The sequence below is a fragment of the Lutra lutra genome, chromosome 1 (genome assembly GCF_902655055.1).
Source record: "Lutra lutra chromosome 1, mLutLut1.2, whole genome shotgun sequence".
In the NCBI taxonomy this organism is placed as follows: domain Eukaryota; kingdom Metazoa; phylum Chordata; class Mammalia; order Carnivora; family Mustelidae; genus Lutra; species Lutra lutra.
Window position 1 is genome coordinate 101,807,087 of NC_062278.1, and position 25,999 is coordinate 101,833,085.

The 25,999-nt window shown below is 35.8% G+C and overlaps 1 protein-coding gene across 7 annotated transcripts in view; it reads right to left on the reverse strand.

The window, feature by feature from the left end:
- Positions 1-25,999, reverse strand: part of TBL1XR1 (TBL1X/Y related 1) — a 169,968-nt gene that overhangs the window by 134,742 nt on the left and 9,227 nt on the right. For 2 of the 7 annotated variants that reach the window (XM_047730837.1, XM_047730854.1), the window contains exon 2: positions 25,242-25,311. The exons of the other annotated variants lie outside the window; for them this stretch is intronic. The gene's annotated coding sequence lies outside the window, so the exon portion shown is untranslated. The remainder of the gene's footprint in view (positions 1-25,241; positions 25,312-25,999) is intronic. 7 annotated transcript variants of the gene reach the window in all.

Here is a 25,999-nt window from a genome sequence, read left to right on the forward strand (position 1 = left end):
CCATGGCGAAGCCTGGTGTCAGTGGGAAGAAGTACTCCTCCCACAGGTAGGAACTCTGCAAGAGAAGCCCACTAAAGACAAGAAGCAAAATTTTTAGATAATACAATCTACCATAAGCAGTAACTGAGTCCCTCTCACCTCCACACCAAGAAATACATTATTTCACAGTGGACAAAAGCCACCTACCTAGTAGCAGCAAGAGGGTAACACTCAGGATGCTCCCATCATGAAAGAACATATCTCCATGAAATAGACACTGGTTTATGGAAACAATCTCATACTAGCTACACTGGAAACACGTCCATTGTTTATAACATCCTGGTTTTGAGAGGAGAATAGGTTTTAGGCTCTAAATAACCAACTCACACACCAACTCAGGAAACAAACCTTTCATAAAGTATAGTTTTTAGGAAAGAGCATGTTATAGTTGTTTGCAGTTTAAGTACAACTGGAGGTACACATGCTAATGGAGGACAATTACCTGTCTACTGTTGTGGACAACCATCATATTCATCACTACTGAAAATTTAAACAGACTTTTAATTGTGAATATTTCCACATTTTATGGTCCACCACCTAATGAATTAATGTAATTTCTAAATTACTAATACCATTTCTCATGTAAAAATTAGAATTTAAAATCCCCAAAAAGACATAGTATATTAATCTATTTCTAAAATACATACCTCCAAGAAACTTTGACACAGAGGTAAGCAATGTGTCCATTTTTGCTCATGACCAAAACAACAGACATACTGGGTTTTTGATGGTGGCAGCAGCAAACCAAACATTTCCAATTGGTTACAACTTAAGAGCTCCTATCACTGGGAAAGCAGCAGAGCCAACAGTAATAGCACTTGTAATCAAGTTGAGTATCTAGCATTTACTGCTCAGCATCAGCAACTTTCTAAAACCTAGCTCCACTGTACATCTTTAGAAAGGTTCCCAGAAGTTTGGACTCAAGTCTGTATCTCTAGCACTCCCCCCCCATGACTCTGGAAGCTACCTGATAATCTTTAAAAATTCCCTACTCTGCTTATAATAGCCAGGGTGGATTGTTGTTTATAATAAAGAAGTATAATTTGCAGTACTTGTATTATTCTAATTTTATGTATAAGAAATCTAAGGCTTAAAATGGCTACATACTATGCTGATGACAAGTTTCTTAGATCTCAAAGCTTATTTTGCTAACTTCATATTCTACTAATTTTATAATTAATTACTGAAATAGCATAAGACAGCAATTGAAACAAACTTGTCATTCTTCTAAAACCTATGGCCCATGGGCCAAATCCAACCCGTTTTTGTACAATCCACAAGCTAAAAATAGTATTTACATTCTTAAATGGTTGGGGAAGGAGAATGAAAAAATCACCTTAACTTCAAATTTCGGTGTCTGGTGTCAGTAAAACGGTATTGTCCATTCGCTTACATATTGTCTATGGTACCACAAATAAGCTGACTTGAGTGGTTACCTAAAATATTTACTACCTGACCCTTTACAGAACGAACAGTATGCCATCTTCTGCTCTAAAATTATTCTAAACAACTGAGGAAATGCCAATGTAGGCAAATCTTCAAGCAGAAATATATGTACTTCTGTCATCTTTGATTACCTACTTTGAGAACATGAGACCTGTAACACTGCACAATTTACCCCATAATTAAGGTTAAACCAGAAAGTCCCATTTTTTTTTCCTCTCACCTACCTCTACTATTGAACAAGAGTAAACATCAGACTAGAAGTCAGTGTCAAAAGGCTACTTTCAGGACAATCAGAATGCATGTAACCAAGTGTCAAATGTGCCTGACTATTCATCTCCTTTAGAAAATGGAAAAAATTATAGAAATTTCTAATTTCTAAATTAGAAATTAAATTCTTAATTAACAAACTTGCAGCAAAGCAGATTTTTTTTTTTAACTCAATTTTCTTTTTGAGGGGAGGGGGTTGAGAGAACATGGTTCAAGAATTCAGAAGAGGAAAAAATAGTCCGGTGTCAAAGGGGCTTACACTTTAAGCAGGGTATAGTCCTCAAAGCAAAGTGAGTCAAAAGAAGAGAAAACTCAAAGACAAATGATTGGATCATGCAGCTGTTAAGAAATGTTCATAGCAGGGTGCCTGCTCTGCTTACCAAAATTCAGGGCTCAAAAGTCACTAGATCACTAAAATTGAAAACTGACCAGTCCCTGAATCTTTCTTCCTTTTTCAGCAACTACAGTTACCTAGCAAAAAGAAAATAATTTGACCTTCAAAGTACTCAGATTCTGACACTACTTTTCCTCCCATCTAGTTCAATGTTTTGGGGGGGGGGGGAAGAAAAAAAAAATTCCTCTTTATTGGTAGTATTCCCAGCTCTATCTGTTATCTGCAACCCCCACAAGGACTAGCTCTGTGTGGAAAAATACAGGCCATATATGTCTTTGTTCAAGTGCCATGAGGAAAGCAACCAAAATATAACTGTGTAGGGTTTTTTCGACACAATCCCAGTTAAAGTAGGCTGACAGTGGAGTAGAGAAAGGTATTAATTAATGAGAAACACTCAAAGTTTTACATTACCTTCATTTAAAAATTAGGATACAACATTGAAAGAACTTGTGAGAACCTCGATTTCATCTCACCATGTAATACAAGTCCACCACTGATGAAAAGACTCACTGATGTGAGCTGGTTGAGCAGAACTTAAAACTCATTCTATTCTAGAAATAAGGTTACATATAATGTACTTGTTTCTAAGATGGCTCAGAAAAAAACAGTAATAAAACAGGATCACAGAATCAGATGTGATGCTGATTTTAAAGACGCTGTTCAACTCCCTTATTTTACAGATAATGCAGCTCTGGTGAAGAGAAAATGGGTCACTTGCCCTATTTAATATCAATGCAGTGGGGCACCTGGGTGGCTCAGCCAGTTAAGCTTCCAACTCATGATCTCTGCTAGGGTCTTGATCTTAGGGTCATGAGTTCAACCCCTGCGTTGGGCTCCATGCTGGCATGGAGATTACTCAAAAAAATAAATAAAAATAAATAAAACCAAAGCAGGAAAGAGAGCCAGATCTTTGACGCTTAAAACCCTGTATTTTCAGACTACACCACCACCACTTATGAAATATTTTTATGTATGTATCTCAATATAGCTTAATTTTATCAGTGTGTCTTAAAAACCAGTCGCATCACATTCTCTCAGTTGGTGATGGTTTACATAAAGCAGTGTGAACCCAGGTCTACTCCAGAACACCTGTGATATATTCCCTGTATCAGGTATGGTGAAATCCCAGAGTAATTTTTCACCTCCTAAAGGTAAAAGGAATTTTCCCATTAGATACAATACTTTTTCGTCCCAAATGCTGCTAACTACAGTTTGTTCTAAGTTGATTCAAATGGATAACAATATGAGGAAATTTCAGGATAAAATTACAATTACAGCAAATTAAAAGTTTATTTAGATTGCTCAATTAAATTGGCCTGGCTGTGTTGCAAAAATTCTTCCAAAAATGCTCCCAACAGTCATCCTTCTTTTTCAGTCTATAAGACTTTTAAGTTGCTATACTCACGGATGATACAACTTACTTCTCACTCCTAGACCACTATCCCTTCTCTCTTTGGTTTCTCCAGAGCCAAATGATTGACTATTTTGAGCCCCATTCTACTCTAAGCTTTTGCAGAAAACTTAGAAGGCTTATCCGTATTTAATTTCCCTCACCTACTCAGGCAATGTTGATCCTGGTTCTGCATATTTCCGTATTCTCCATGGCAATCTCTGTAGCCATCATTTACAGAGAGAGCCTCTTCTGCATCTGACATCCCATCCCATTTACTTTGCTCTTGATTAGCCCTAATCAAACTATTATTGCTTCCATCTCCCTCTGTTCTTTTTCAGTTTTCCACACATCTTTCCTAGAAGTCTGTCCAAGTCCTGCTCTTTACAATTCCCAGACTCACATTCCTATTCAGCTGATGCTACCCTGCAGAACCACAGTCCTTGAAGACTTGGTTTGCAACCAAATCATTTATCATTATTGTCTTTTATGGACCCAGAAAAAAAGTAAACTGACCTGCCCAGTGCCTCTTATTTGGTTAATGTCAAATTCAACATATAATACAGTAAAGTAATTCTCCACCAGCCAAAAATACATCTTACCTAGAATTAAACCAGCATGGCTTCAAAATTAATTCAGAGGATTATAAAAAAATGAATAAAATATTAATTAAAATTTAAAACTAATACATAATACAAATAAAAGTAGAAAAGTAAATGGAAATCGGAATGAAGCTGATGAACAAAAACATCTGTTTAAATCTTATGCTTTCCCAAAAGAGATACAAAAATGGCCAATAAGCACATGAAAAGATGCTCATCATTAGGGATTTGTAAATCAAAAACACAGTGAGATACCACCCTACACCTGTTAGAACAGCTTCTTTCAAATGAACAAAAAAGAAATCTGTGCATCAAATTACACAATCAACAAAGTGAAAAGACAATATAGTGAATAGAACAAAATATTTGCAACTCATATCTGGTAGAAGATTAATATCAAAAATAAAGCACTCCTACAACACAACAATTAGGAAAAAAGTAAAATAAAAAAATCCTACTTTTAAATGGAGAAAGACTTGAAAAGACAGTTCTCCTAGTAAGAGAAACAAATCACCAACAAGCATATGGGAAGATGTTCAATATCACTGACCATTAGGGAATTAACAAATCAAAACCACATTATCTCACATCCATTAGGAAAGCTATTATCAAATAATAATACCAATAACATTATTGGCCAAGAGGTGGAGAAAATGGAATCTCTGCAATGCTGGTGAATACGCAAAGTGGTGCAGTCTCTATGGAAAACAGTACAGCAGCTCCACAAGAAATTTCAAGTAAAATTAACGGTATGATCCAGAAATTCCACTTATGGGTGTGAAAGAACTGAGAGCAGGGACGTGAAGACCTATCCACTCATGTTCATGGCAGCATCATTCATAACAGCCAAAAGCTGGAAGCACCCCAACTGTTTATCAAAAGATGAATAAATAAACAAAACATAGTCTACCCATACAATGAAATACTATACAACCTTAAAAAGGGAACAAATTCTGATACATGCTACAACAAAGGTGAACCTTGAAGAACATTATATTAAATGAAAGAAACCAGTCAAATACCATATAATGCCACTTATGAGATATCCAGAGTACTCAAATTCATAGAAATGGAAGCTGGAGGAGTGGCTGCCATGGACTAGGAGGGGGAAACAGGGAATTACTTAATGAATGTAATTTCAATTCAGCAGATTAAAAAGAGTTCTAGAGATTGGTTGCACAACAACATAAATTTACTTATTAACACAATTAAAAGGTATACTTAAAAAAACACACATGGTGGCAGGTGGCACCTGGGTGGCTCAGTGGGTGAAAGCCTCTGCCTTCGGCTCAGGTCATGATCCCAGGGTCGTGGGATCGAGCCCCACATCGGGCTCTCTGCTCAGCAGGGAGCCTGGTGCCTTTCCTCTCTCTCTGCAAGCCTCTCTGCCTACTTGTGACCTCTGTCAAATGAATAAATAAAATCTTTAAACACACACACACACACACACACACGGTGATGGGCCACTCAAGTAGCTAAATCTGTGAAGCATCTGCCTTTGACTCAGGGTCCTGGGATCTAGCCTCACCTTAATCTCTCTTTCCCCTCTCTTCTCCCTCTCTCCCACCTCATGCTCTCTCTCCCTATGTCTATCACCATCTGTCTTGCTCTCAAGTAAATAAAATCTAAAAAAAAAAAAAAAAAAAAAAAAAAAGTACACATGGTAAATTTTAAGTTGTATTTTACCATAACCAAAATAATGTTAAAAAAAAAAAAAGAAAATAACAAGTTTTGGTGAGAATATATATGAACTGGAACCCTTGCACACTGAGAATGTAAAATGGTATACCCACTATGACAAATATACAGTATGGCTGTTCCTCAAAATATTAAACAATGAACTACCATTTGACCCAGAAATTCTGGGTATATACCCAAAAGAATTGAAAACAGGGACATTTGTACACCAATGCCGGAGGAAGCATTACTCACAGTAACCAAATGGTGAAAAGAAGACAAGTATTTATCAGGAAATGAATGGATATACAAAATGTAGTATAAACACAGACATAACTGAGTATAATTTTGTCATAAAAAGAAATGAAATATTTTTTCATTGGTGATCAGCAAACTTCCAGTTATAAGGTAAGTCTGGAGATGTAACACACAACATGAGGACTATAATTAACAATACTGAATTGTGTATTTGAAAGCTGTTAAGAGAGTAAATCTTAAAAGTTCTCACCACAAGAAAAAAAAATTTGTAACTATGTGAAGCTATATAGCATATAATAATCATTTTATGATATAAACTAATTAAACTAATGCAATGCTTATGTCAATTATATATCAACAAAGTTGGAGGGGTAATGTTATACTTACATACTTTATACTTAAAATAATATAAACATTATACTAAGTAAAATAAATCAGGCACAAAAGAAAAACATGAAGTTCCCACTTACGTAAAGTACCTAAATAGACATTCTTAGACACAAAAAGTACAATAAAGGTTTACCTGGAGTAAAAAGTGATTGAGGAATTATTCTTTAATGCATACAGAGTTTCTGTTTAGGATGACGAAAAAGTTCTGGAAATGAGTAATGGTGATGATTCACAACATCATGAATGTACTCAATGCCACTGAACTGTACACTTAAAACCAGCTAAAATGGTAAATTGTATATTCTATTTTACAAAAAAAAAAAAAACAGTTTTCTTGCTGAACAACCTAAATGTGCTAAAAGATTCGAAACTTCATAGCCACAACTACTAAACAGCACATCAATTCCTATTCCTAAACCCATAAAGACATTTCTATCGTAAGTACTTACAGAAAAGACACTGGAAGATAATGAACAGCATCTTCAATAATATAAAACCTATATGTAACAGGTCCTCAACACACAAGAGTAGATCTCAAGACCTTCATAAAAATTTCTGAATAGAGATACAGGCTCACAGTTCCCCAACAGGCCATGAAGCACCTTACAGGGGCCGAGTGAACTCATAAGAACAACACAAAATATTTTAAATCTGAGAAGAAAACAGTAATACCCAGCATCTATCAGAAGCCACAATTCTGCAAGACTTAAATTTATTTTTAAAAGAAATTAGATTATTTATAATTGAGGGGGGGGAGTCATAGTGATCTGTGTGAATAACAGTCAAACATTGAATTGGAGCTGCAAAAGTAAGATGGAAAAGAAAAAAAAAATCTTAAAAATTTTTGAAATTCTATTAAAGTATAAATCCACAGATCTAAGAAACTCAAATAAACCCAAGTAAAATAAACAGAAAACTTCACAATTATATACAGAAAGCTATACATGCTACTCTTAAATTGTTGAAAATCAGTGAAGAGATATACCGTAAAAGCAGCCAGGAAAACAACAACAACAAAAAAGAAACAAAGAACTGTTGCCTCCTCATCAAAAACTATGAGAGTAAGAAGATAATGGAAAGACTTCTTTAAACTGTTCAAGTATAAAGAAAACAACACATAATTCTATATTTGGTCAAAATATTCATCCAAAAATAGGAAAACAAAACTAAAGCTGATAGAATTCCTTACCAACAGACCTGACTAGCAGAAATGCTGAAAAAAGTTCTCAAGAAGAAAGAAAAAACATATCACAGGCAGGTAAACACTTTGATATACCCAAAAGAATGAAGAACGCCAGAATTGGTAAATATGCGTGCAAATATAAAGAACTTTTTATCTTTAACTTTCCTCTAAAATGTATTTAACTGTTCAAGGCAAAAATAATATATCCTCAAGTTTGTAACACCTCTGGTAATAAAATGTAGAGCAATAACAGTACAAAAAAAGGAGAAAAAACAGACTATCATAACAATACACATGAAGTGCTATAAATTTTACATGAAGACACACTGTGAAAGTATGCAAAAAGTAAAATACAGGGTAGCCACTAAGTAAGTTAATAAACAGAGGTATGGCTTATAAGCCAATAATGGAAACAAAATGAATTGCTAAAAATTACTAATTGACAAAAGAAAAAACTGAGACAATAAAATAAAAAGGTAGTATACTTAAATTCAACCACATTAGTAATTACATTAAATGTAAATGATCTAAATCAATTAAAAAACTGTCAACCGAGTTTTTTTTAAAGACCCAATTACACGCTGTTTAAAAGAAACCCACTTTAACAATATACAGATTAAAGGTAAAAAGAATAGAAAACACATACTATGCAAAAATTACATATAAGGAGGCTGAAGTGATTACAGTGATATCAAACAAGGTACTTTCATGAAAAGGACTAAGGAACATTTCATAATGAGAAAATGCTTAATCCATCAGAAAGACATAAAAATCTTAAATGTGTACATCTAACACTCTTGGAAATATGAGATATGAAACCTGGGAGCACTTAAAGGAGAAACAAATAAATCAACTTGGATATTAACACTTTTCACTCCATAAATAATGAAAATAAATATAAAAATCATAAAAATATAGAAGATCTGAACACCTAACCAACTTGACTTCAATTGGCATCTATGAAAAGCACCACACAACAAAAATAGTACACAGTTAAGCGCAAACAGAACATCTCCAGGATAGACCATATGCAGAGCTACTAAACAGATACAAATCTAAAAGATTTAAGTCACAGAGTATTTTCACTAACCACAAAGAAAAAACATGTAGAAAGTTCTCAAATATACAGAAATCAGGAAACACATGCCTAAAATAACTAATGGGCCAAGGGGGGGTAAAAAAAAAAATCACAAGGAAAACTAGAAATCATCACTAATTAAATGAAAATGAAAGGGGCTTATCAAAAATTGTGGGATGCAGCTAAAACAGCACTTAAAGAGAAATTTATAGCACTAAATACCCTATTACAAAAGAGCTAGCTTTTGATATCACAGATCTAAGCTTAAGAAGTTATAAAAAGATCAAATTAAACTCAGTAAATGGAAGAATATAAAGTAGAAATAAGAGCAAAAGAAAATAGACACAATATAGAGAAAAGGCAGTGAGACAAGTCTGTGAATAAATCAATGAAATTTATATACTTCTTCCTAAACTGATGAAGACACACTGCTAACCATGAGCAATGAAAATGGTAATTTAACCAGATTCCACACTCATTAAAATAAGGGTCTTAAGCCAGTAAGTTCTGCAATTAAAAGAAAAAAATTTGAAAAGACAAATTACCAAAATGTCTCAAGAAAAGAGAGAAAATCTACACTGCTATATCTATAAAATACATTAAAATATATTAAAAACCTTACAAAGAAAACTCTACGCCGAGATGACTTTTCTGGTGAACTGTATCAAACATTAAAAATACACCAAATCTACATAAATTCTGAAAAAATACAAAAGGCAAACATTTCTCATTTCCTGAAATTAGCATTACCCCAATACCAAAACCAAAGACAGTAGCAAAAACACAAAAACTGTAAGTCAATTCCTCATAACCAGACAAATCCTTAATAAAATATCAGGAAATTAAATCAACAATAAATAAAAAGGATAATACATCATGACTCTGGAATGCAAGCAAGGATGATTTCAAATGTTAAAGCAATATAATCCATCATATTAACAATACAGAGGAGAAAATACATAAATGATCATATCAATAGATGCAACAAAAATCTGACCAAAAAAAACTCAATACCCATTCACAATAAAAATTCTCAGCAAAGTCAGAACAGAAGAAAACATCCCCAATGTGACAGAGTATCGGAAAAACCTACAGCTAACATCATAACTGATGACAAAAGAATGCTTTGCCCCTAAAACTGAGAACAAGGCATGAATGTCCTACATCACCAACACCTAATGTAACATTGTACTGGATGTGCCTACTCAGTTGAAAAAAAATTTTTTTTTTTACAAAGGTGCAAAGATCATTCATAGTGAAAGGATAGTCTTTTCAACAAACAAACAGTACTGGACAACTGGGTATTCACATGGAAAAAGAAATGAATTTATCTCATCCCATAACAAAAATTAAATCCAAGTGATTTAATGTCTGATCACAGACCTAAAAATAAAAGCTAAAATCCCAAAACTTCTAAAAGACAACATAGGATAAATTCAAAAGGCACAGATCATGAAATAAATGTATAATCTAGACTTGATCAAATTTAAAACTTTTACTCTACAAAAAAGCACGAAAGAAAAAGCCAGCCATATACTGGAAAAAAAATATTCTATGAAGTTCTGACAAAGGACTTGTATTCAAAATATATATATATATAAAAATCCACAATAATATGAAGATATACAATCCAAATAATGAGCAAAGTATTTAAACCATTCACAGAAGATACATGAATGTCCTCAACAAAATGAACAAACACAAGAAGATAATACTACAGTTCAATTAGAAGGGCTAAGAATAAAAAGGAAGGGATTCCAAGGTGGAAAAACTATTGGTGGGAATGTAAACTGGTACTTGGAAAACAGGTTTGGCAGTTTCTCATAAAATTCAACATACACTTACCACCTGACCTAGCAATCCCACTCCAAGGTAAAAAGAAGAAACATCATGTCCCTACGAAGACTGGAACACAAATACTCACAAATAGCTTCACTTCTAATAGCTCAAAATTGGAAACAATCCAAATGTCCATCAATAGGTGAGTAAATTTTAAAAAGCGTATTTCCACAGTATGAGTTATGAAAAAGGAACTAATTACTAATATAGGAAACAGTATGATGAATCTTGAAAAAAGGGGGGGCCACAAAAGAAAACAGCACAGAGTATTACTTTTTATTGCTTCTGTAACAAATTACCAAACTTAGTAACTTAAAAACAACACAAATTTATTATCCCAAATGCTGACACAGGTCTCAATGGATGAAAATGTGAGAGAGCAGGACCATATTCCTCTTTGGAGGCTTACAAAAGAGATCATTTCTTTGACCCTTCCAACTAAGAGGCAGCCTTGGCTCCTACACTTTCCTTCCTCCATCTTCAAAGCCTGCTTTTTTGCTAACTGGATCTGACCATTCTTCAACAGTCATCTCTCAGATTATGGTTTTTAAGGACTGGAAGGATGAGATTAGACCCACCTGGATAATCTCCCATCTCAAGGCCCTTAACTTAATCATTGGTTCTGTGGATTCAAGTATGGACATCTTTGAAAGGCTTTTATTTTGCCTACCATAAAATGGAATGGAATTCCATTTATACAAAATCTAGAAGCAGCACAACTAATCTGTACTGTTAGGAAGCATATCAGTGGTTGCCTGGGTTGGGAGTGAATAGTGTAAACGACTGCACCTGAGAACAAGGAAATGTTTCTGTAACAAACATGTGCCTTGGCTTGAATTGTGGTGGTTGTACAAACATATACATACACACATACATATGTATATATGAATATATACGTTTATCAAAACTCAGTGAATTAACCATTTCAAATGGGTTTATTTTACTGTATGCTAAGTATACCTCAACCCAGTGTATATTAAATTCATAAATAATATCTTTATCAGGTGTTTTATTTTGGTTACGTACCCTGCCCCCCACCAAAAGCTTTAACAGGTTTGCCGTAACTTCAATTCTCCAACCTTTCTCATATACCTTAAGTTCCCACCATGGCACTGTTCAGTAAAACACACTAGGACTAGGGAAGAAATAATATTAACCACTGGAGAACTAAACACCTTTTATAGATTATTTCTGAAGAAAAGCCTGTTGTAAACTCCAGTGCAAATATGGGAATTGGCAACAAGGCCACAACTCTGGTATTCACATATTCCTAAATTACATATTATACATTAATGACTAGGAATCCTGTGTGTTGCCATGGTGTTGCTTCTAGGAGACAGTTCAGAAACAGCAAGAGGAGCTAAGAAGCTTACTAACCTGTGTGTGGAAGTGATTAGGAAATCATCTGTAGCACTTTAAACACCTTGATCAACCACCACTACCTTCAAGAAAAGTGCACAACCACTAACAAAACTTAAGGTTGTATCAACTCCCCAGATTAATGTAACTTCCTGAAATAATACTAAATTAGTATTCTTCTTCTACACACGACTCAGTACAAATCAAAAACAGGAACATCCACCCTATGGGTCACACTTAAACTACTGAGACGACTAAAAAGACTTAAGGCCCCACCTCCAAAACTATAAAAGCTATAAAAAATACAATATGGTCTCTAAAATTATTAACATTCAAAAAGCCTCAACGTAGAGATATTCTGTTAGAACCTTAGCTCTCCTACTCTAAAATGTAAAAATAACAGGAAAAAATCTTTTTTAAGTCCTGTAATGACAAGGATGTTTTTCACTTATGTGGCACTGAGCTGGATTTTCTCAAAGGGAAAAGAATAGAAATCAGTCTCCACCCCGGGTTTAAAATGCTAGGCCTGATTCCTGCTACTGAGGAAAGTAAACAGCTCAGTTCCAAAACTGAATGAACAAGCTTCTTGAAATTATATCAATTCTCTAATGCTAAAAAGATTCCCTCTAAAATGGTAAGTAATTTACCACTCACAGTACAATTTAGAGCACCAATTTATGAAAATAAGGACCCTCTATTTTAAAATAGAACACGTTCAATGCTGTTATGAGAAGTGCATGATTTATTAAGAAGAAAACTATATAAAGTCAATATATATAATTTACACACATATAAATGACAAATCTGATCAAAATAACTACTTGAAAACACAAAGACATAAAATTCTCATCCCATTTTAGCAGCATGGATTCTTGTATCCATTCTCTCTCCTTTCTTAAAATAAGCATTTCTAACACTGCTTCCAAGCACAAAGGTATATTAGTCCTTAACATTCTACTGGGAAAGGAGAAAAAAAAGGTCACCCATGTAAATGTACAATTATAATCAGAGGTAAATATTAAGAAAAAGTACCAGCTCCTATGACACCAAGAAAGCCCTCTCTAAGCAGATAATACTCCTGCAGCCACCTTGGTATAGAAGGCTTGGCTAAGACTGATGATGGCCATTCATGCTTTTACCACAAGTTGTGCTGGCCCCAAACTCAACTTGCTATGCTGCTGAGTTTCAAAGACACTACTTACACATCTTCATAAGGACTCGATATTTTGTTTGAGTAAAATTTAGCACGTTCATCCGTTAAAATTTTCAAAAAGCTTTATCAGTAGGTCAAGGTCATTGATACTACCCCCGGGGTTCATATATCTAACCTCATAGTTGAGATCTCATTTAATTTAATATTCAGTAGTGGTTAAAAGCTAGCTAGTGAGCCATATTTGCCTGTGATGCTGAGTATATTATTAACCTGAGCAAAAAAGAAAAATATGAGGACAAGAGGAAGAGGAGTCCTTTTCTCTAGGAGCTTAGACAAATAACATATAAATTAAAGAGCTGCTGGATGCCGTGTTTTGTGGATTGGTGGACCACGTAAGAAATATCTGGTCTACAGAGAGAAAAGGGAATGAAATAATGTCCAACACAGACTCCACTGAGTCCCTAGTTCCCACTGTTTCCAATTCCAGAACATATCCCTGCACCAAGTTCATGAGATAATTTCCAGTAACTTCTGCTTTTTCAACAACCTCTCAATTACTGGGTTTTATTGAAAACTCAAGAGCCCTAAATCAAACAAGTCTAAAGTCTACAACACTCTAGAATCCTTAATAAAGTTATAAATGTATAATTAAGTACTAAACAATCAAATCCAGTTAAATAACAATCTTATGTACATAAGTATACACAAACACGCCTAGGGATTTTTTTTATTTGACAAATGTTTATTTAACACCATACTTTTCCAATTGTTATATTCTAAGTTATGATTTGCCATTTTTCTGTTCTCCCTTCCTATTATCTCAATAACCCTGCCAGTTCTTGCCTTTCTCACTTTTCACATGATTATTTTAGCTAGGCTATGTGCCCTTTTTCTTTTCCCCAAATCTCTTACTAGAGATTTCTACAAGCAGTAGGTAAACAGATTATTTCCTGCACTACTTCACATTTTTATGTACCTAATGAACCTGTTAGGCTAATTCCGTTTTCAATTAATAAAATGCAAGTCAAAGACTCTGAATTCAGTAGTAAGCATGTATAATTCTACATAAAGGATTGTACGATGACCACCAGACCGATTCCCCCAAGAAACACTGGGCAAGGCTGTGAATACCCAAAGGCAGTAAATAGTTCAGCCACACACATAACAGTTTATTTTCCCCCTTTCTGAACTAAATTTTATACACACACACACACACACACACACACACGCATGCATGTGTAAAAATTACAGTCATTTAACAGGACAAATATTTTCATTTATTTAAATTAGGACAATATTTCAAACAGGTCAATCTAGATAAAAATGCATTTCTTTGATTTCATACTGTATTCATTAACTAAAAGACACACAGTGTAAAATCAGACTTTATGTTATAACTGGTGTGGGCCAGCTATCATCATGTCATCTCTGTCCTTGCTTTTAAGTATACAATCAGCAACAACATTTGTAGAATGGCAGTCAGCCATTCTACAGGATGGGGAGAAAAATCCTGAAAACAATTGTTAGCCTCTCTTTTAAACCTTACATACCAAATCCAGCAAATTTGCCAGAAAATCAAAAGACATATGGCAAACCACTAAAAAATGTATTTGCAGACACACTGGGAAAACTACTAAAAAAATATATTTGCAGATCATGTTGGGAAAAAAACCCAGAAACCTCCAAGATGGGCCATCACCCAGTTAAAGAACACGCATCAACAAATCAACAATCAACTCGTGAAAAGGCATTCACCATCAGTTGTCACCAATAAAATTCAAATTATAATCACCATGAGAAACTACTATACTCCCATCAGGATGGCTAAAACTGACAGAACTGACAAATACTAAGTGCCAGCAAAGATATGGAGCAAGTGCAACTCTCAAACACTGCTAGCACAAGTACAAATTGGTACAAACTGAGGAACTGTTTTCCAGTATCTACTAAAGTTAAACACACACATACATATACCCTGTAACCCATCAATTCCATTTCTAATACACCAAAAAGATACAAGTACTTAAATCTTCCAAAACACACAAATACACACACACAGTAATATTAACTGCAGTTTTAATCAAAACGGCTCAAAGGTGGAAAAACCCAAATGCATCCTTCACAAAAAGTTAATAGTGCTTTATCCATATTCATAGCAATGGAAAAGAAAATAAGTCTTGCTCAAGGCAACAAAGATGACGACTCCCAGCTCTACTAATCTATGCTCCGCAGTGGGTACAGGCCAGTAGAATGGTCTCTTTCGGTGGGGAGAGCGTGGGGGGGAGTACAATGGAGTCTGCTGCATGGCAGGAAATGTCCTGTAGCTTGATCTTGTTGGTAATGATATGCATGTATACTACAACAAAAATTCATTTACAGTAAGAGAAGAGAAGACAATGATTACCTGAAGTGCAAAGAAAAGAAAACTGAATGAAAGGGGGGTCTGAAGGCACTCCTTTCTGGGTGAGGTCATGTTCTAAATCTTGACCCGGATGAATTTTATGGTCATATAAAGCTGTCAAAACTCACCAGAACTGTACATTTAAAATCTGTTATTTTTATTGGAAGTAAATTATACCTCAAATAAAGTTTACAAAGTTATACATTTAAAATTTATGTACTTTACCTTATGTAATTATGTCACAATAAAAAATGGTGGAAGAGTCCAAAATACAATAATCCACTAAAAGAAACGACTCAAATATATACAAGACACTCAACCTCACTCAAAATAAAAAACAAGGGGTGCCTGGCTGGCTCAGTCAGTGGAGCATGTGACTCTTAATTCTGGGGTTGTAAAATCTACCCCACATTGGGCATGCAGTTTACTTTAAAAAAAAATTAGACACTAATATACCATCCTTTTTTCTTTTTTTTAAAGATTTTATTTATTTATTTGACAGAGAGAGAAGTTACAAGTAGCCAGAGAAGCAGAGAGGCAGACAGAGGCAAAGGGAGAAGTAGGCTCCCCGCTGAGCAGGGAGCCCGATTCGGGGCTCTATCCCAGGACCCTGAGATCATGACCTGAGCCGAAGGCAAAGGCTTAATCCACTGAGCCACCCAGGCTCCCTAAAATACCATCTTTACTATCGGTTTAGGGAAGAGCAAAACATTTGGCAACACTATACTATGTTGGCAAGAGTATAGGCAGAGACTCCAGTTGGGAGCAGGAAGCCTCTGTGAAGTCCGTCTGGTAGTAGTTATCTACTTTCAAATATACACATCCTTTGATCCAGCAGTTCCAATTCTAGTGATTTATCATCAGACATCCTTGCATGCATACACGATGATACATGCACCAAGGTTATTCACTGCAACACTATCATTGCAATAGACTAAAGCAACTTAAATATCCATCAACTGGGGGAACCAGTTAAATTATGGTATATCCACAGAATAAAATACCTTGCCACCACTAAAAAGAGGGAAGGCTCTGTTTAAGTGTTGATTTGAAATCCAAACATACTAGTGAAAAAAAGTTACAGCAATGACTACATTTGTGTTTATAGCAATATCAAGGAGAGGACGTAAAGTACACACTTACTGGCTTTTTTACATAGCATATAGTATTTCTCTGAAAAGACACAGAGGAAACTGATAACACTGGCTGATTCCAGGGAAGTAACTGAATGGGGGTCTCGGGGGAACAAGAGGAGAAAGAATACTTTTGCTTAGATAACATGTTCACATTATTAGAAAGTCAAATCATTTTTGAAGGAGTTATCAGCTTCACTTCCTATACATCACTTACTATACAGTTAGTTGTATAAATGTGCAAAGTATCTAATGATCATAGATTCTCCAAAAAAAGTACCTTAATCTGATTATTTTGTTGTTTTTTATATATATATATTTTAAGATTTTGTTTATTTATTTCAGAGATCACAAGTAGGCAGAGAGGCAGGCAGAGAGAGAGGGAAGCAGGCTTCCTGGTGAGCAGAGAGCCTGATGCAGGGCTCGATCCCAGAACCCTGAGACCATGACATGAGCCAAAGGCAGGGGCCCAACCCACTGAGCCACCCAGGTGCCCCTATTTTGTTGTTATATTTTTAATCCTTAAAAAGTATCAAGTCTGAATTCTTAAAGATATTTTATTTACTTATTTGAGAGAGCAAAGCAAGCAAGAGAAAACACAAGTGGGCGGGGAAGGGCAGAGGGAGAGCAAAGAGCCCGATGGAGGGCTGGATCCCAAGACTCTGAGATCATGACGTGAAGCCAAAGGCAGACATTTAGCCGACTGAGCCACTCAGAGCCCCCTCAAAGTCTGAATTTAAGTTACTACAATTGAATAGGAAATATTAAGCACTACTTTGTCCAAGTCTGAAAGAGGCATATACCTCTAAAAACACGTACCTAGCTCCATAACCAATCATCTTAATCTAAGCAATCAGCTTTTTATCATTCTGTCCTCTAACCTTTCACAAAATTCGCTTTCCTTTACTATTTTAGTATTCTTGAACCCTAAAACTTAAATGCATGTTTACATACACACACATTATTTATGTCCTTTTAACAAAATGAAAACTCCATTTCAGCTGTTAATGTAGTGATGGTGCTTACATTTTCTTTTATTTTTAATTTCGTTTTTATTTTTTGGTGGTTTTTTTTTTTGAGATCATGCACACAAGTGGATGAGGGGTGGAGAGAGAGAGAAAGAGAGAGAGAATCTCAAGCAGGCTCCATGCTGAGCACAGAGTCCAACATGGGGCTCCATCTCAGCGTCCTGAGGATCATGACCCAGCTGAAATCAAGAGCAGAGCACTTAACCAACTGAGCCACCCACATGCCCTTACATTTTATTATTTTCTTGGATAATACTGAGGAGTCAACAGAGAAAAATGGGGATTTATCACTTCAGTATGTCCATATTTCATTCAGAACTGAATCTTATGGATACATATTTTACAGATTTTAATTCTAGAGTTATATACTGTATAATCACCAGTCTAAAGAAAAGTAATTATAACCACCTTGCAACCAAAAAAAAGCTAAATCTCCAAATCTTAAAACTATACATACTTTAAAAAGAAACACTATTTTGACATGTTCAGATTAATAATTATTTTTAAAAAAATCAAATTCCCCTTTCAGTCATATTTCTTCATGGAACATCATTCAAGAGCCAAAGAGACATACCATATATGCTTTTAAAAAAACTATCTGAAATAACTCTACCACACTGAACCATTTTGGAAACTAGGCACTGCATATACACTAGGCAGCACCACCGTAAAACCAGTTGCTATTATAATCGGACCTCAACAGAGAAATGACACAGATTTCTAGTAATGGAGGGAGCATACAATTTTTCAGTTAATATACAGAACTGCACATATGTCCACATAAATGTTTTCAAAAACTAATCCCCACCCTTTCCTCACTAGTCAAAAAAACCAACAACTCTAAAAGGACACAAGAAACCAAGATCAAGACAGCATATGAGCAGTGAACAAAAAGATCATAAAGTATAAATATCCAGTGGCCACCTCCTTAAATCCCTCCACCTATTATTCACTTTTCTTCATTCTCTGTATCACAGTCCAGAGAATACCAAGTGTGGTCCCCAAACCAGCAATATCAGCATCAGTAGTTCACCTGGGAATCTACTAAGAATGTAAATTCTCAGGCTCCAACCCAAATCCAGTAAATCAGAAACTCTGGGGGTAGAGCTGAACAATATTAAAATATGTGTTTAATAAGCTCTCCTGTTGATTCACCCTACATCTGAGAACTCTTGACACAGTTCTTAGATAGGACTTTCACTTTTTACCTCTATCATAGCAATAGCCTCTTAGAAGTCAACAGACACTCCAAGGTGATGTCAAGATGGTTTGATTACATTACCTTCCAACTCAAATTCCTTCAAAAGTCCCTCAACTTTCCAAGCCCTTAGTTTACCTTCAGGACTTTCGTGATATGGATCCTGCCACCACCTCCTCCCATCCCCTCCACCAACCCCTCTCGTAGCCAGGTGCTTACCTCTAGATCTAATTAATAAATTATTAACCCTAGTTGTCATTGCACTGCTATTACTCATCATGAAATGGCTTCCCTTCCTCCTACCTTTCCTCTACCTCCCCATTCAATCCCACATCCAACTAAGATATAGTCATTTTCCAAGACTTGCTCCATTCTCTCTACCTGGCCCAAGAGAGTGTTAAGAACTCCCTCTCATATGCTCCTAAAAGCAACCTTTGCTCTCTTTGAGCTCTTAGTATTTCCTGTTGACTTGTAGATCCTGGATTGAATCCTAAATAAGAAAAAAAAAGGGGGGGGGGAGAATTGGGGATATCCAAATAAAGTCTGTAGTTTAGTTAACTGTTATCAATGTTAATTTCTTACATTTGCTAAGCACACCAGTTATGTAAGATTTTTAACACTGAGGAAGCTGAATGAAGGGTACACAGGAATTTTGCACTATCTTTGCAATAAGTCTAAAGTTATTTCAAGATGGTTTTTAAAAAAGCAATATTTATGTAATTTTAATGAATTAAATAGTACTTAATTCAGATCAACTTCCTAAAGTTATCAAACTGAGGTTGAATTACTTATATTAATGTAAAACCTTTAGAAAAGTTTTGAAAATACATAGTAATTAACCTAGAACTCCATAAAAATTACACTCACTAGAAACTTCATGAATTAGTTATTCTATACCAATCTATGTTTATAACTATTCTCAAATAAGCACCTAATTTAATTACCCCTTGGTTAAGGTGTCATGATGAGAAGGGAATTTCCCATTCCCATATGGCCATTTCTCTCCACCCCCTCCCCCCCCCCCCCCCCCCCCCGGCCTGGTGTTGCCCTCCAGTTTCTGTCCATTAGCTATCTGGATTATCATATTAATTCCTCATCCCTATAGACCCCCATCCTTTATAACCCTGTTCTCCACAAGGAAAGAGAGCCAGAGAGAAGAAAATTGATGCTTAGCTCTTTTTAGTATCTCTCTTTTGAATTTTCAAATGCTTTCTTTCAGAATTCAGAAATGTGGACCTATCTGCAATACTCTCAAAATTATGTGGTGACATTCTCACCCATCATCACACTACCGCTCAACTTTCTCCCATTCAGAGCTAAGCCACTTTCCTTCTCAAACCATCAGCTCATTCTTCATTGCACTACATCAACAGGGCTGAAACATAATCCTGCTGTTCTGCTTAAAATCCTTCACGAGTTTCCTGTCACAGAAGAATGTCCAAATCCCTTAACACAGCAAAGAAGTCACTTCATGATATGACCCCTGCTTACCTTTCCTGTTGGTTCTCATCACTCTACAATTCACCAACCATATGCTACACATAAACCAAACTCTCCCAGAAAAGACCAACATGTTTGGCATCTTTATGCTTTTCTGTTATACCACTCACACATCTGTTTTTCATTGTAAATTCTTTTAACATACACAGATTTTAAATTAGTAGTTAATGTGGGTAACACTTCACATATATTTTAGTTAAAAAATTATTCATATGAACAGCTTCTCATTGTACTTAGACATACTTTTAGTGCAATTTCTAAAATGTGTGGCACACAAAGATCAAACCTAAACTGCTAAAAAAAAAAAAAATTACTGGCTATGATAGTCAATAATCATATAATTAAAAATAAGGTAATGAAAGAAAAAATTGTCATCAATATGTTTGGTGCCATTTCTTTTAGTTTTCCCAATGGTAAAATGGGAGATAACAAATACATCACAACTCAGAGATTAATGGATAAAATAGAAGTTCCTTCTTCAGAGATCTAAAAAATATTTTCCCTGACAATATCTGTTCAAAATGGAGACGATGTCAGAGAAATATTTCTTTAGGAAAAACCAGTTCAGATAATAATTAACCTAAGGAAATCAGTACTGCATTATTTCCCACTTAATTTGGCTGAACACTGACTTAATTTTTAGTTATATATGCAATCATAGGGTCAAAGAACATTTGATCCAAAGGAGACCTTCAGAAACCCACTTCGGTATTTTAAAAATGAAGCAACTGAAGTCCACAAAATTACTATCTCTTGGGTTACTTTTTTTCTACAAGGCTAACAATTTTCTTATTTTAATGGACTGATGAAATATTACTGAAAATAACTGCTCAGAATATACAACTCACTAACTTTGCTATATGCTAGGTAGTTATATCTTCCTCAAGATCTAAAATGTCCCCTAAATATGTATAATTAACCTATTGATACTTTTCTAACAGTTGCCATCAAATTTAGGTTTCCATTGGCTGCTAAAGTAGCAGAATGAGGTTTAAAAACAAAGCCAGAACAAATAGTATCAAATTTTTTACTATGTAACTCATATGTAACTCATTTTGAGAAGATAAATTCATTTGAACACTCATATTAGCCACAGAGTACATAAGATTACAGTTACTATCACATGAGGAACCTCAACTTCTCATTTTAAGTGATATCCATTTGAAAGGTTGACAATAAAGTATGTGCCAGTTCCAGTTAAAGGAGAAATTTAAGTGACAATCTATCACGGATTAATGGCACAACCTTCCCAAGTAGAAATGGGCACACATTTTGGTGTGGCAGATGGGGAAAAAAGGCTGTCTGCCCAGCAGCTCCCCTGTTTACTCAACTATCATTCCCACTGCTCTACCCCCGCCCCCACCAGGTACTTGGACACACCTACAGTTTCTATATGGCCTCTGGCCATGGTGGGCAACTTCCCAAACCAAACTAATCAGTACTTCAAGAATTTTCCAAATGAGATAGAGACAGTCCCTCCTCTACAGCAGGGGAAAACAAAGGACAAAAAACTCTTGGCACTGACAAGTTACATTTTCCACCATGTGAAGAAACTCAAAATCTTCTGTGAGAGAATGAAACTAACCTACCAAAACACACACAACACATTCTGTCAGCAGAGATTTCTGTTAACATTCAAATGGCTCTAGTCCTGTTGTGCCTAAAGCCTTACAGCCTCAATGCTCTTCCCCTAGTTGAGTTACTCAATCCACTTGGGGATTCCATGTGTCAATGAATCCCCCTTTTTGGCTTAAGCTAACTTGAATGGAGTTTCTATTGTACAACTAAGAGCTCTGACTCATACACCAACTTGGTGAAACTGGCCAAGATTAATCCACAACAGAATTATCACAGGTAAATGTAACTAAAGGCAAATTATAAAATGGGTATCTAGCTGTCATCATAAACTTGAATATGTACTTTAACTTAAAAATAAAGTGTTACTCCTTAAAATCTAACATTTATTATAACAGAAGCACATTTTCAAATTGGTTCATCAATTAATCATTTACTTGTTTTTTCCAGATTGATTCAAATACCATCTGTAAATAGTTCCTCCAAGAAAAGCATCCAGCACTCACATATGTCCCTGGGCTTCCAAATGGTAAATACCAATGTAATAAAGCCTCTTCTGACCCTTCCCTAAATGCTGACCTTTAATGAGTTATTTCCAGTATTCTGCTGTAAGGATGAACAAGGTTAAAGCTATCAGATGGTTACAAAAGCATTTCTGAGAGAACAATTTGCTCAAATATTTACACAACACCCACCAGGTCCTGTTTTATGTCCTGGAGTGACAAGACAGAACCCGTCCCTGTTCTTGTAAAGTATAAGTTCCAGAGATGAGTAAAACAAACAAACAAAAACAATGATCAAGGCTATTTCAGAGAGGTAAGTGCTATGAGGAAACTGAAAATGACTAAGGACTGAGCAACTATTTCAGTGTGACCTCTCAGGTGGTAGCACTGGAACTACAATCTGAAGGACATAAAAGAATTAACCATATGACAATCTCAGGGCAAAGCCTGAGGCAGAGAGCAAAGCAATTAAGGCACTGAGACAGGAACAAGCTTGTTCGGTGGGAGTGCAGCTGGTATGGCCAGGCACAGTGCACAAGGGGAAGAAGGGTGATGTGAAACAGGGTAAGGACTGTGAGGTGGTCACAGGGCAGATTAGTGGTGGGGGTCCCTCACAGTCTAAGGAAGGACTTTCAGATTTTATAGTGAGTGTGATGAAAAACCCATCAGATAAGGAATAGGGAAGAAAACTGACATTTACTGAGCACCTTTTACAGTGCCAAGCAAAACAGTATGTATGCATGTTTCCACTGTGTATCCTAGAAAACAGTATATGCAATTTCTGTAAGTTATGCCATGTGCATTTATCATATTTATCAAAGCTCATTAGTATGCTATTACACACGATCTAAAGAACAGGTAACTCTTCCTGTTAGTACCAGTTCTCACTTGCAGGAAGTCACCTCTACGTTGATTTGTCAGACCAAATAAACCAACCAATGTTATCTACTAGAACATACATGAGTCACATTAAGAAGAAAATGCAGTAAGGGCAAACAAGACTAGATGAAGTAAAGCAACTAGCTACTCATGAAAGTATATGACCCAAAAAAGGGAACAAACCAAGCAGAGGAGCACCAAACTAGAAAACAAACCCACATTCAAGAAGCAGAGGGTCTAAGGATATAAAAGATTAAGCTATCTACTTCAACAAAAAGTACTTTCCTACAGACAAGGAGAAAAGAGTAACTAATGTAAGACCTTCAAAGATAAATTCTGTTCTCATTTCATAATACCTTGCCTGTTTTAACAACATTCTGAGAAAAGTGAAAATAATTATTTTTTAAATGTACCATCCCTGGTACTTTTTAAATCCATTGTTTTAAAAGCACCTGGCTGGGGCGCCTGAGTGGCTCAGTGGGTTAAGCCGCTGCCTTCGACTCAGGTCATGATCCCAGGTCCTGGGTTCAAGCCCCGCATCGGGCTTTCTGCTCGGCAGGGAGCCTGCTTCCTCCTCTCTCTCTGCCTGCCTCTCTGCTTACTTGTGATTTCTCTCTGTCAAATAAATAAATAAAATCTTTAAAAAAAAAAAAATAAAAAAAAAAAAAAATAAAAGCACCTGGCTGGCTTCCCGGGTTAAGCATACGCCTCTTGATATGGCCTCAGGTCATGTTCTCAGGGTTGTGGGATTGAACCTGTCTGGGGGTCCACACTGTGTGTGGAGGCTGCTTGAGATTCTCCTTCTCCCTCTGCCCCTCCCCCACTCAATGTGCATGACACAGTCTCAAAACATTTTTATTGATGAATTTTAAAACTCTGATTTACAAAGAGTTAATTAAAATATCACTGAAGGCTGTGCTAAGCACTATACCAGATGCTAACAATAAAGATGGGTGAAAAACAACTGTCCTCAAAGAAGGCCCTGCCCCAAGACAGGAGTCAACAAACAATTCAATCAAGGAGAGGTCTGTGCTAGAAACAGATGATTAGGGGTCACAGGCCAGGACGTCAATTTAAGACTCTCACAGAAGGAACCTTAATCTTCAATCAGATGGTGTAACTTCATTCAGCCAACATGCTGTGGTATAGCAGTTTTTAAACTATATAAAATAATATACCCAAATTTCTTTAATGAAATATAAGAAACTGAGTATGATGGTTATTCTTTTGGTAATACTTACTATTCTCTATTTTTTTTTTAAGATTTTATTTATTTATGGAGAGACCACGCACCCCTACATGCATGCTTACAGGAGCATGGGGAGAGGCACAGGGAGAGGGACAAGCAGACTCCTTTCCAAGTGAGGAGCCAGACGCAGAGCTCAATTCCGGGACCCTAAGATCTCGACCTAAACCAAAGTCAGATGCTTAACCAACGGAGCCACCCAGGTACCCCAATTACTGTTCTTTATGAGAAGCATTCATAGTTCTTAATCAGCTTGCACATTAACCCTCAAAAAATTTTCTTGTATTCCCTTTTATTAGCAATCAAATTTCCTTATCCTCTGTATCTTATTCTATATACCTTACAAAACTGGAGGATCAGAACTTCAGAATCCTAATAGAGCCTCAGAAATCAGCACCAATAAATGTGCTATGTTCTATCATTCAAAATGAAATTTTGTTTCTAATTTTGATTACTGATTCTACATCCATAAAGCTTAAGAGAATTATAATTTGACACTACTTTAAACCAGTGTTCCCTAAACTTGGTAAAAAAAAAAAAAATCATAAAATAATAAAATCAAATTAGAACTTTGTAAAATCATGTTTTTAAATCAGAAACTACAGAAAAGGTGTACTATTAAAGCAACTTCCTTCAGTATTTTTGCATACATACATACCCTGTCATGTCATATATATGAAAGTGCAAATCAAAGTTTGCCTACCATGTAATATGTGTATTTGAAATCATTGATCCATACAAGCAGCATCCACTGGAGAGTCAGAGAGCAGTGTCTGATCAAAGCAAACAGAATTCTTTTTTAAGAAAGGTAGTAACATTTTTTTCTTGAAATATCAAGATATGACCAAACTCAATACAAAATATTATACAAAATGACATATGTATTAGAAATGAAACACAGTACACATTCACATTTTAAGTTTTATTTTCATTTAGGTAATTTCTACACCCAACATGGAGCTCAAACTCAGGAGCCAGACAGAGATCAAGAGTCACATGCTCCACCAACTGACCTCGCCAGGCATCCCCACATTCTCATTTCAGAGAATTAGAGCAACAAAAGCTCAGTCACCAAATGCAGTCATAGCCCTCTGAATCGGGAATTCTAGCATCCAGTTCCCTGCAGTCACCACAGGAAGCCTCGACAAGTGTCACTTTTCTCCCTCTCTCTACAGCTGTTGCTGCTGTTGCTAACAAAGCTACCAAGTAGTAGCGAGCGTTTATTGAGTGCTTCCTATGTGCTGGGCCCTTATAACTGCTTTACATACATTCACATTTTAATCCTCACAACTGCTCTAAAAGGAAAGTATTAAATATTCTTTTTTTCCATTTTTCACAGTGGAAACCAAATGGATTTGGTTACATAATTGTCCAAAGCCATGCAATAACAAGTAGGGGTGACAAGCCAGGTATGCCGGGCTCCAGAGACTGAGCTTCTCACCACACTAAACATTCTACAGT